Source organism: Eretmochelys imbricata, chromosome 9 (assembly GCF_965152235.1).
Source record: "Eretmochelys imbricata isolate rEreImb1 chromosome 9, rEreImb1.hap1, whole genome shotgun sequence".
In the NCBI taxonomy this organism is placed as follows: domain Eukaryota; kingdom Metazoa; phylum Chordata; order Testudines; family Cheloniidae; genus Eretmochelys; species Eretmochelys imbricata.
In genome coordinates this window covers 48123459-48135998 of record NC_135580.1, presented here as the reverse complement: position 1 = coordinate 48135998, position 12540 = coordinate 48123459, and the positions used below count along the sequence as shown (strand labels likewise).

The 12540-nt window shown below is 47.3% G+C and overlaps 1 protein-coding gene across 4 annotated transcripts in view; it reads right to left on the bottom strand.

The window, feature by feature from the left end:
• STAG1 (STAG1 cohesin complex component) overlaps positions 1 to 11784 on the bottom strand; it is a 373810-nt gene extending 362026 nt beyond the window's left edge. For 2 of the 4 annotated variants that reach the window (XM_077825489.1, XM_077825491.1), the window contains exon 1: positions 11209 to 11410. The gene's annotated coding sequence lies outside the window, so the exon portion shown is untranslated. Of the gene's footprint in view, positions 1 to 1354; positions 1456 to 11208; positions 11411 to 11725 lie in introns of those variants that run through there. The other 2 variants (XM_077825488.1, XM_077825490.1) reach the window with 2 other exon arrangements.
• Between the last annotated feature and the right edge of the window lie 756 nt (positions 11785 to 12540).

Sequence of the window (12540 nt, the reverse complement as noted above, 5' to 3'; positions counted from 1 at the left end):
ACTAGGAGTCCCCAGTACCATCCCACAGAGCCCCCACACACACACACCCCATGAGTCCCCACTCCCCCCCCCCTTGGTAACATCCATTATATATCCTCCCCATGCTACACCCCATAGAGTCTTCCTCCCCCACTGGGCATTCATGGCCTGCCATACAATTTCCATACTCAGATTTGCCCACCCCTGGTTTAGAAGATACAAATCAGTACATATTGTCCAGCACATTGTTATGGCCTTTCCTTGTGAGCTGTTTACATCAGTCAACTTTTCTTTCCACAAGGTCCTGGATTCAAATACATGGCTAGCAAAAGGCATTACAAGTTGCCTTCTGGCCAGAGGCACTCATAAAAAGTGCCAGTAAACTTTTGGAGTGAGGTGCCATCAGTGCATGACTTTGGTTCCAGTAATAGGAATAAAAGCCTATTACAATGGCATTGCAAAGAAGCTCATCCAAATGGAGATACACTAGACGGGAAACCAATTCAGGGAGGGGATAATGTGCCTGAAAGATATCTGCCAAAAAGCTAAGGATAATGCCAAATATGGAAGGGGCCTTACTCACTTTCAATCTTACGATGAAAGGGACCTTATAATTAGCATATGCCCTAACACAATCCCAGAATATACTATGGACAGTAAGGCCTGTCATTCCACTAAAATGGGACAATAATGACCCCAAGCTTCAAGTCACAGAACACTGTGGCTGATACCAGTGAAATAGGGCCCACCACAGCTGAAACTTCATGGCCTGGGAAAACGCTGCCAGAATCCTAGAACTTCTAGTAACTTTCAAACACACACATCACTGGAGGTAGATCCAGACTTCAACAATGATGAGAACACATCTTCTCAGCCTTGTAAATAACATTTATAATTTTATATTTGTAAAGATGTGGTCTGGGAGTAATGGTGACCACTGTTAAAAGCTTTACTACTGCAGATGTTACATTTTACAGCAAAAATGTTACGTGTCCCTTCACCCTCATCCCTCCCTGCTTTCCCCACCCCCAATCCTTGCACATAGACATATTCCTGATAAATGACAAGGAAGTGGGGGGGAACAGAAAAGTGCACACACAAAAGGTCTGATGCTTAACCAAGTGTATTTTTATTGTTACAACAGTAATGGGCAGATTTCAACTGACATACATGCAAACAGCAAGTCATAATTCATTAGCCATATAAGGAAATGCTAATCCATATACAGCTCACATGTGCCACTGTGCCAGTAAATGGTACTTACGGCATATGCTGGAAAAAAGCAATACAGGGAAACAGTTTTCCTCCATAAAGCAAAGCATAAGCCACACACCTAAAAAACCAAAAACACAACACAAAGGTGTCGAACACACACCTGCAGTTACTTGGGGAAGAGGAGGTATTGCATTCTGCAAGTACCAGTAACAGACTTTACCTTAAAAGCTTGTTAATTTTAGATCTTCTCTTTGCCCATGCCTGTGAAAAAATGTGAGAAAACTTTTCACTAAGCAAATTCTCCAAGGGATCAAGTAAATTGTGTGGAAAGCTAAGCCAGCCTCTGCCGCCTCCTCCCCCCACATCTCATCTCAAACAGAACTCTTGCCTATACCTTTCCTCCAGTAGTCTGGTGTTATCTAAGAGATGAAAAATTCAACTGCAAATGTTGCTGAATTTTGTCCAACTCCCTGCAACATTTGTTCCCTTTTCCACTTTGGCAACTCCAGAATACTGCTATAGTTCACAGTAGCCACTACCTAAAATAATATGGAATATTTACTGCCACTGTTCCCCTTGGCTTTTGAGCTTCTACCTTGACCCCACCACCTGATCATTAGTATTAAATTTTTAAAAAATTACTTCATCTAAATTTTGAAAAGTAAACTAGTGACAAAAGGGTGTCTACCACCCTAACACTGGAGAAGGTGAGAAAGATGCCTCAAGTTAAGTTTGGCATGTGAAACCATAGATAAAAGCATCCATGTTGCTGGAAAGTAAGAAAAATGTGATAAACTATAGAAATTATGCTTATATACTCCTTTCCCCAATCCACCCTTTTTAAAAAAAAAAAAAGTTCCCTCTACTTCCTCCCAGGACATCTCCAGGGTTACACTTTAAAAAAAAAAAAAAAGAGAGAGAGAGAGAGACACACCCATGAATGCCTCAGAAACATTGAGCGACCACCTCATCAAGCAATGAAGAATCAAGGCAGACGTGCTACAAGAGTTCCAAAGGGAAACTGCTGGTCAATATGACCAGTGTTATCAGCTGGAGCTAAAAAAGACAAAGATGCTCGAAGAGTTGATGGAAGAGACCAAAGCCAGGACTGAGGACAACAAATGCAGAATACATACATGATCAGGAAATGGAAGTGCAGGACAGGCAGATCTTTCCAGTTCTAATGATACAAAAGAGTAGACAACTAGCCTGACCACTTTGGTTCTATGCCTGCACTCACATCCTCATCCCCACAGTATACACCACAGCCACTTTACAAGTGCTCTTTGCACACTACACTGGTCTCTGGGAAGAGTTTGTAAGTAGTAATACATGGAGCACATCACAGGACACTGACAGTACCAGGTCGAGTAATCAAGAACACCACTCAGGGAAACAACCCACTTCCTTCCTTCCCTGACAAACCAAGGGATGCACCCCACCCATGTACTTATTCACTACGCCAATACAGACCTGGACTCTAAATACAATCTATGGGTGGCATACCCAAGATCACTTATCTACTGACATTTTAAAAACTCCCGTTTCCCAATCTGGGTCTATGCTGGTTATGTACTATGTATATATCTTATGAACCTTGTAACCGACACTTATAATCCCTCATAACCCAAGCCTGACCCCAGATGTACAGTACCTTGCTTCTTAATTTGTGTAAATTTGATTTTAAAAATTAACTTTAACAACATTTTTACTTCTGTCAAAGTCCAATGGTCCATGCTGTCAAGTGGAGAGACTCTGTGTACTGATAGCAAATTTGAACTCTGTTGAGTCAATAGGTCGGAAATTGCTGCAGACACAGATAAACCCTTTGTGATAGTCACAGTAGATCTGAGAATCACTGTTGTCTTGCCCAACCTGGGACAATAACACCAGCCCTGGTTTTGTGATATTTGATTTTCCTGAGAACTCTCTGAATTAAAGGAATTGGAAGAATGCATAGAGGAGATCTACCCAAAAAGTCTAGAAAGTATGGATCCAAGATGAACTGATTGTCTGCTCGTACTGTGAAGCAAAACCTCTGGCATCTGGAAATACATCTTGCCAAACATTCCCAGAGAGGGAAATATTGTTCACTACCAATTCTTGAATGATCACTCATGCTGACTGTGTAAATGTCTGCCCCGCTGGTCTGCCAATATATTGTCCATGCCTGCAAGGTGTAGAGCTATAAGATTAGTTTGGTAGACTATGCACAACTCCCACAGGGCTATACAACTCTGCACAGGTGACAGGAATGTGCTCCACCTGTCTGTTGACATAAAACATTATAGTCAATACCTAAACCACTCCACTCTGCAGCTGAGGTAGAAAGGGCTCAAGAGCCCAACATATGAAGGATGCATCTCTCAATAATGCAATATCAATTTCATAAACATGCCATCTGTACGTGATATACAGTGTCTTGCTAGCCAATGAAGAGAGCTCATCTTTAGATACGCACAGAGTTACGTACATCACAGACACCATAAGGCAAATTGTGTAAGGAAGAACATCAATCACCATATAACGTGAGTTCTCCTGTTCCACTTCTAAGTACCTTTCTTCCAGAAGGAAAGCACTGCCTTTTTGAGAGCTCCAACCGAGATCATGACTTTTATTGGCAATTCTGAATGGTGTGATTTTGTCCAATTTATTTTGAATGACGTATGTATTTATAATGTAGCTTTTGCTCCAGATCCTTCTATTAGAATACCATGAGGTGCCAAACATTCAAGTCAGGATATGGGTATCCTGACGTCTCAATTGTGCCTGTACTGCTGAAAAAGGTTTTATCAACACTTGAGGTGCCATAAACATACCAAATGATAGGACCTTGTGTTGATCATCTCCCCCACAACAAGCTTCAAGTATTTTCAATGCAAATATCTGACTGAGATGTGTAAATAAGCATCTTGCAAATCGAGAACCCAAACCCAATCTTGGGTGGATAAGGATGTGAAGCTATAGTAAGCATGAGAAATCTGAATCTTCTTATGACAGAACTGAGCTTCCAAAGGTCTACAATGAGTTGGAGCCTCCTTGGGGATCAAAAAGTACCTGCAATAAAATTCCTTCCCCAAAACTCTTCAGGAACTAACTCTAGTAGTGAACCAACTTCTGATCTTAGCAAGTTCTCATGAGAAGGATCCCTGAAGAGGTATGAGGAAGCAGGAGTTGGGCAGAATGCTAGTGTCAAACTGAATGGAATAATCCTGTTAATCTCCAAGATTCATGATCTGTGGTGACAGTACGCCAAGGCTCTAATAAATGGGAGACGGTTTCCAAATGAAAAAGAGGCTGTTTGCAGGTTTAAATCCCGTTTGTTTTCATGAATCCTGTCAAACCAAGAGGCCGGTGCAGAGGTAGATGAGGCAGCAGTTCTACCTTTTAACTTAAAAGTTTGTAGGATCTGTGTGTCTATTGAAGTTGAGCTGGTATTTCCCTGAAAGGAACAGAAAGCAGAGACTGTCCCTAGTAACAAAACACTAGTACCCCTAGACTTTGTTGTAGACTTGTATCTTTTAATTTCTCTAGGAGTTTCTCTTTTACAGTTAAGCAGCCCTTCACCATCAAATAGTAAGTCTCTATCCAGGCTCTACCTTCCAGAAGTAGTCCAGATGAGCATAGCCACAAGTAGCACATCAAAGTAACCGAGGGTGCTACAGCTTTAGATGCTAGATCAGAAGTACTGAAGGAATATCTCAGGGTGTGGTTAGCGACCAAACAACCTTCAGTAATCAATGCTTTGACCAGTTTGCTCTTGTCTTCTGGCAGCAACTGGGGAAACAGTGCTATTTTCCTCCTATAAATGATATTAGTAATAGGACATCACAGCCTGATAACTAGCTATTTTAATGTCCAGAGCATCTAGCTTCTTACTTTCTCTGTCAGAGATTGCAGAGTGGACTTGAGTCCCATTACCTCTTTGAGCTGCAGATCCACCACTAACGAATTTTGAGAAGGATGGGTGTGGAAAGCCCTTAGGAGAGAGTTGGTACAACCTGTCTCCTTTTTTAGAAGTTGCCAAGATGCAGGGTTTAAGTGAGTATTTTTCACTGGCTGTAATAAACTGTCTAAGAGGACAGACTCCTAGAGGATGAAACCAAAACATCAAAAACTGGATGTATAGTTTTCTTTGATGCTACTGAAGGGATTTTTAAGGTAGTTATCCTTCCTATGAACTCATGAAATTGGAGCATATCTTTGGAAGGAGAGGAAGATGATGTTGCACCCCAACAGTGAAGTTTAAACATCAGTAGCTGTATCTGCATTCAGACAGTCAATAAGATGTTCTACTTCCTCTTCAGACGGTATGTGTAGGACTAGTAAAAGGAGATGGTTCCCTAAATATCAATGACCGCGATAGATCTGGGAAGAACAGATCTGGTGCAGGACATTTGTACTAAACCCTGGCAGAAGGCTTTGCAGCTACTTTTCTTCAGACCTCTTAAAATTAGGATAATACCTAGGGAAGAACCATATGACCACATTGCCCATGTGGTATCTCCCAGTCCTGCCAGTACCCAATAGGTAACTCCCCAGCATAATCCCTGGGAGAGAGATGATGATCTTGCAGTCTGAAGAGATGGAAACAAGAGCTTTGATAATGCGTTGTAGGTTCCCTAATCTATTTTCTGAGAAGAAAGCAAGGAAAGGTATGAGACCAGTTATGGTCTGATTTGGGCTTTGGATTCACATTCAGATCCGCATTCAAAGAAGTCTCTAAAGGTAAGAACAGCAGCTTGAGTAATTACAAAGTTGAGAAGCTCAGACATATTTCCCTGGAGAACCAGTTGAGGTCTTAGGGGGAGGTTTGCATAGTTAAGGAAACAGGTTTAATCTTGCAAGATTTTTTCCTTCCTGGAGAAAGAGAAGGAAGAACTGGCTCCAATGCCTTACACTTCTTTCCTCTACCTTTGGACACTGATAGAAACTTATCCAGCGCTGTAATGGGGGACCCCAATCCAAAGGCATATCTGAACAAAGGAGTTCAAGGAACTCTATGTGATGAATTTGAGCCATCATAGTAACCAAGGAATTAGTAAAATCTGATATCTCCAAGGAAGCATTAGGTGAATTACAGGTTTATAAAGAGGTTTCAAAGGTCTTTAGAGGTCAGAGCCTTATGAGAATGCTTTTGAACTGCAGTGAGCAGAAATGGGAAAGCAGATTCTTTGAGATATGCTCTTGTGGACTGTTTTTTTTCAGCAGAGACCAAGCATTTGTGTTCAGTCAAAGCTGATCTTTGTGGATTCATAGTGACTGGAACGGTTGGTGTAGCTACAGTCAAGGAAGCAGATATCTGCAGCAAGACACTGTCAGACTTCTTAGCTCCTTCAATGGTCAGAACCAAGACTGGTCTCCCAGCACTTATGGATTCCTGCATACCAGAGCCAGAAGGTTTAGCTACTAATGCTTCCTGCAATGGCACAGCCTGGAGGCGATTCTGATGTTCTTTTCTGGTCCTCGGGTGAAGGCACTGCACACAGAGCAACAAGAAGGCGAATGACCTTCCGTAAGTAGGCCAAACCATGCACCTGTGGATATGAATCAAGAAAAGTGGCAGGGCAAGAAGAACACCTTGAACTCTTGTTCCTTAGTTTTCAATTATAGCATGTGTGATTTCAGAGCCTAAATCTCTTTTTCCAAAGTGATTTTAGGCACTTTGGATTTAGGCTCCTAAGTGCCTAAATCTCTTTTGAAAATGAGATTTAGGCTCCTAAAAAACAGTTAGGCATTGCAACCAAAATCTACCAAAAATCCTTGGTAAAAAACAACAAACAAATAAAATTTAAAAATTGAGTATACTAGAAACATGACAGCAGGCCTGCGAACAATCCATTCTGAAGGACATGATGAGGTTTCTAGTCTATCTACCACCACAGTTGGAAGGAACAGAGGCACTCAGTTCCAAATGTTCAGAACTGTAAGGGAAAGGAAAAACAAGAATGCTCCAACCGTCATTGCTACTAAAAGATTCCACCACTGCAAGATGCACAGTTGGTGCATCCCCAGATTATTCTTTGAGGGGCCTCTGCACAAATACATTTATTGACAATACACAGGTAATATCACACAGAATGAATCGCCATTACTGCTAGAAACATGAGACAGACACAGCTCCCAACAAAATCCATGGTAATTGCAAATGCATTCCCAATCACAAAGTGCATTGATAGTCTCCATACGAATTTCCACAGCTCACCTGGTGCTAAACCCATGAGCCAGTCGTCTGCTTTCCGGCTGGCTGAAAGCTGCTTGCAAGGCATTTGTGTTTCCCAACTACTCTGATGGAAAAATCAAATATGCAGAAAGAAACACATTCCTGTCACCGCAAGAACATTTTGTAGTGACCAGTCATTATGATTAAGTAAGCTTCTCCATCATGTTTTGAGCCGTCCAGAAGCACTTTCAATCCATCTGCCAAGGTTGTAGTTACAACGTCTTCTATCTGAGTACCTTGAGTCAGGGTAAGTCTCGTGATGACCCAGGGAAACCGTGGGTAGCGAAGTCCCCAAGAATAGTAGTGGGAACATTGACATATATGTTGTTCTACAGAAAAGCGCTCCTGCCTGCTCACAAACAAATACTGCAGAGTTCCTAAACATCCTGGTGTCCTATACTTTGCTAGTACTTGCAGTATTTATACCCATAAATCACTCCCAATGGTCTAAAACACCTGAATCACAATTGAGTAACAGCCCTTTTTATTAATGTACTCATTTGCACTCTGTGGAGAGCAGATTCTACAGTTTGGAATCCCAGCTGCAAGAACACCTCAATGATTTCAGGGACAGTAGCCGCCTTCACAACATGTCTACAGCCCAGCACTTTTATAGCCAAACAAAGCACCACAGACTAGGGCACTCACAATGAACCTACCAACCCTAAACTTATTCCCAACAGACAGGAAACTGGCAACATCTGACACTTACTAGAGAGTAACATACACCCATCTGACCTGATATTGAGGCCTTGTCATCTGAGCCTGATGAATCCTCAGACAACTTCAAAAACGCACCCTTGTTCATCTGAAAGTCTGCACTCACTACTGGTCGTCCAAGGTCGCCAGAACCAATAGTCCCAACACTATGTTTGAGGGCTAGGCCCAGACCACCACTCAATCTACTGCATTTCATTAACCAATAAAGAAATCAAAATAACTGATAAGTATCTCCTGCAGCTTGTTCACCCATAATTCACATTTGTTTGGACTGCCATTCCTGGATCAGCAATCCACCCAGGACACCCTCACTGGGAACTCTCATTGGCTGGAGAAAAAATAAGATTGCAGTGAAGTGCAGCAAGAGGCACTCAAGTGAGGAATCCAGGCTCTCAGGCAAGGAAAGGTGCTCACAACCAGGTAGCAGATAAGGGTACAGCCTTCCAGCCCCGGGGAATTCCTGAGATCATTTAAAGTCATCTAGTTATCTACAATCCACAAATGAACAAATGAGACCTCTCAAAAGACCACACAAAATCAGCTTGGCCCAGGAACCCTGGAATGCATAAATCATTGACCCTAACATGAATGAATGATGCAACGATGTACATAGAAGGAGACTAAAATTTTAGACACATGACTACTGTGTGTAGATGTGATCCATTATGTTATTGTAACTGAGATACCCAACTCAAATTAAGAACAACCCAGGTAACTCTATTCTAGACAAGGCTTTACCTCCAACAGCTACCTTATGGCAGTCTTGGAAAGTAGAAATAGCAAGACCTATTACCAATGTACTCAGGCCTTCACCTATCCCTGCCTCTCCTAATGTCAGAGACCGAACCTACCTGAAAAACCAAATTCAAACCATAAATATGTATATTTCAAGTATAATGCAAACTACTTTACATTCCCCTTGTGAGAAGCCAAAGGTCTCCCATCCACTAAAACAAGCAGGGGTGGGGAGGGGGAATCCCTGCAGATTACCAGGGAATGAGGGGCATTCGAGTGGTGCAAGGCCATCAAAGAGAAATAAAAACAATTCTTGGAAACACAGCGAGTTACCCTGTCTCAGCAGCCCCTATCTTCTCATCCACAGGTCAATACACTGCTGCTGCTCCTCCCCTCCCTCATGCTGCTTTTACCCTTTCTGCCAGATCACAGCATCACCTCTTCCCCCTGCTAACACCATGTCACCTTGCTCCTGCCCCTTCCTCACCTTCAGATCTCAGTGCTCCCAGTCCCAATGTTTTCTTTTGTTCCCAGGACATAAAGCTGCTGATGCTGCCTCTACCCCACCTCACTAGGTACTGTGCTAGTAATGCTGATGATGGCACCCTGCTTCCCAAGTCACAAAGCCACAATAAACCATAACCCAATCCCAGTCACAGCACCACTGCTCACCCCGCCACCATGATCACCATACCACTGCTGCTGCCAATATCCCTCCTACCACTATGGGTCACAGTACCACCAGTGCGCTTCTGCCCACCACCCCATAAGGCTACAGCATCAGTGCCATTCCCGTCCACTTCACCCCCAGGTCACAGGTCATGCCCTGTTGTCCACCTCCCCTTTCCCTGCCCAGCTCACAGTATTGCCACCACCACCACTGCCAATCAATTCTTCACACAGGTCACAGTGCCACCAAGTTACAGTGCCATTGCTGCCACTTCCCAGACATACAAATCACTACACCTCCACCCAATCCACAAAGGTCAAAGCTCTGATGACACTCCTACCCACTATGTCCCTCCCAAGTGACAACTCTGCCAGAAATATCCCCCCACTTGCCCCCTCCAAGTCACAGTGAGGCTGCCAATGATCCTTAACCCCAACAACTCCAGATTATTGCTTCCTATGTCCTCCTCCAGCCACTGCTGCTGCTGTCCACCTCCCAAATATCACACCACCATTGCTACTGTGGCCCACATCCCTGCCCAGGTTTGCTGCCAATCTTGCTTCTATTGCACACCTCCCACTCCTACTATACACTTGCCCCTTCATCCCCTGGTCACAGCACTGCCGAACACCCTGCTCCTGCTACCCACCCACATCACCCTTCCAGTCACAGAACCACCAACCCACTACTGCTACCCATCCTCCAATCCATGTCATAGCACCTTCAATCCCATCCCTGCTGCCCACACTGCTTCACAGGTCACAGCACTGCCCAACCCCACTCACATTTCCCAGCTCCCTCTGCAACGCACAGTGCAGCCAATTATCCTACTGCCCACCTCTCACCCACATCCCAGCACTACCACCAACCCCACTCCCATCACAGATAACAGGGCTACTGCCTGTGCTCCCACTGCCCGCAGCCTGCCCCATCTGAAAGCATTACAGCCCCCACCACCCGCCCCAGCCAAGTGACAGCGCTGCACCCCCTGCTCCACACAGCCCAGCCTAGGTCACAGCGCTGTTGACCCCACAGCCTGCCCCAAGGCACAGCACCGCCAAACACCCCCCTCGCACTCTTCAGCCTTACCCCAGGTCAGAGCCCAACCAACCCCACTCGTGCTCCCACCGCCCACCCCAGGTCACAGGACCGTCGTCGCCCGCTGCCCCCTCCCTCAGTCCACAACGCCGTGCCCCCCCCCCAATAACAGAAGCCGCCGACCCCGCGGCCGCCCCCTCTACGATGACAGAGCAGCCAACCCCGCTCGCGCTCCCACCACCCGCAGCGGGTCGCAGCTCCAGGGGTTGCTGAGGAAACAGTGGGCCTGGCCCAACACAAGGCAGGGGGACCTTAGCCCCGCGCCGCCGCTAAGGCCCAGGCCCAGCGGCAGGAGAGGCCGCTCTGCCCGCCCGACGCCCCCGGCAGCCCCGCCGGAGACAATGAGATGGCGGCGATCGCCCCGCCCGGGGGACCCGCTGCTCCGGCAGGAGCCGCGCCGCCCCGCCTCCTCTGCTCTCTCCTCCCCTCCCGCACGGGCAGCGCCAGCTCCCGGCCCAGCAGCCGCGGAGACCGAGCGAGCGGCCCCAACCCGCTGCCCCCGCCCCCCGCGCCTCCATCTTGGATCGGCGCCTTAGAGTCGTGTCCCCCCCCCGCGCGCCCCGCTCACCTCGGGCCGGGCAGCGCCCCTGGAGCCTGCACTACGGCTGGCGCGTGGGGTCTAGGTGGGTGCGGGCCGGAGCCAGGCCGGGGCCGGGGCGGTGGCGTTCGCGGGGGCCGCGCTCAGCGGAGCTGCAATCCTAAACCGCCATCTGGCGGCATTTCCGACCCGCCAATGGCGCAGCCGCCGCCGCGCGCCGGAGCCCGGGCGCCCCCTGGCGGCCGCACGTCGCCACTACCCGCTCCCGAACTAGCCGTTCGGCCCCGCCTCCGTCTGAGCGCGGCACTCGGGGGCGGGGCGCCGCAAACCACTTTCGCGCGAAAACCGTGGACATGCGCAGAGCGGTCTGTGCCGGTTCGCCCCCATGGACATGAGCCGTGTGCGCGCACGCTATCCTGACGAGCGTAAAGCGTCACGGTTTGCTGGTGTTTGTCTCGGCTTAGCGGTGGGCGGGGCCTGCCCTTCGGGCTGGGAGACAGGAAAGAACCTGGGGGCCCTTCAGCTCGCTCTTCCCATGCCCCTCTACCTGAACTCCTCTTCCAGGGCGCCAGCTGGTGGGCGGAGCGTGTGTGAGGGGCCATGGTGGAGCCTGCCGGGCCGCGTGCGTGGGGCTGGGGCGTAGGGCTCGCGCCTTCCTTCCGCGCGCCCCGCTTCCTCCGAGCCGCGCACTCACCTGAGGCCCGTAGTGCCCGCAGCAAGCCGCGTCCCGGGGAGCTGGGTTGTCTCCCGCTGGACCTTGCTGTGTGAAGGAGGGAATAGCCCCTGGGGGTGGAAGCGAGTTTGGAGCTCATGGTCCCTAGTGTGCCGCCTCGTCCCCTGCTCCTCTTGGTGCCTGTTCTGCCTAGGGACGGTACTTGGGCTGTCGGGATGCTCCAAGCTGCCTTCTAAGGCAGGCCTGGCAGGGTTTCGTTTGCATCTGACCCCAGGCCTACTTTCAGGTTGTTGTACAGCATAGCACTGGTATCCTGGCGTGAACTGATTCTGGTATGCCATTCTGTGCTGCCTCTGACCCAACCAGCCAGAACCGTGGCTTGAATTAGGAGGGGGGAAAGTGGTGTTTTTCTTCTCTGGTCCTCCCACAAGCCACTGGAGACCTGAGAATGAAATAGTTGTCACCACAGGTTGTGTAGATCTTCAAAATAAGATCCTACCGACCTTGTTGGTCTCTTTCAGTGGTGTTGAGGTATGCCCTTCAGCAGAATTGAGGCCCCATAGACATGTACCTTGGGCTTTGCCTCCCAGTCTTGTGATGAGTCAGAATCTTAGCTTTCATGAAGAAAAGCTGTGTTTCTAGCCTTTATGGTTGTTGGCTGATGGGGGAAGCTTTTAGATATGAACCAA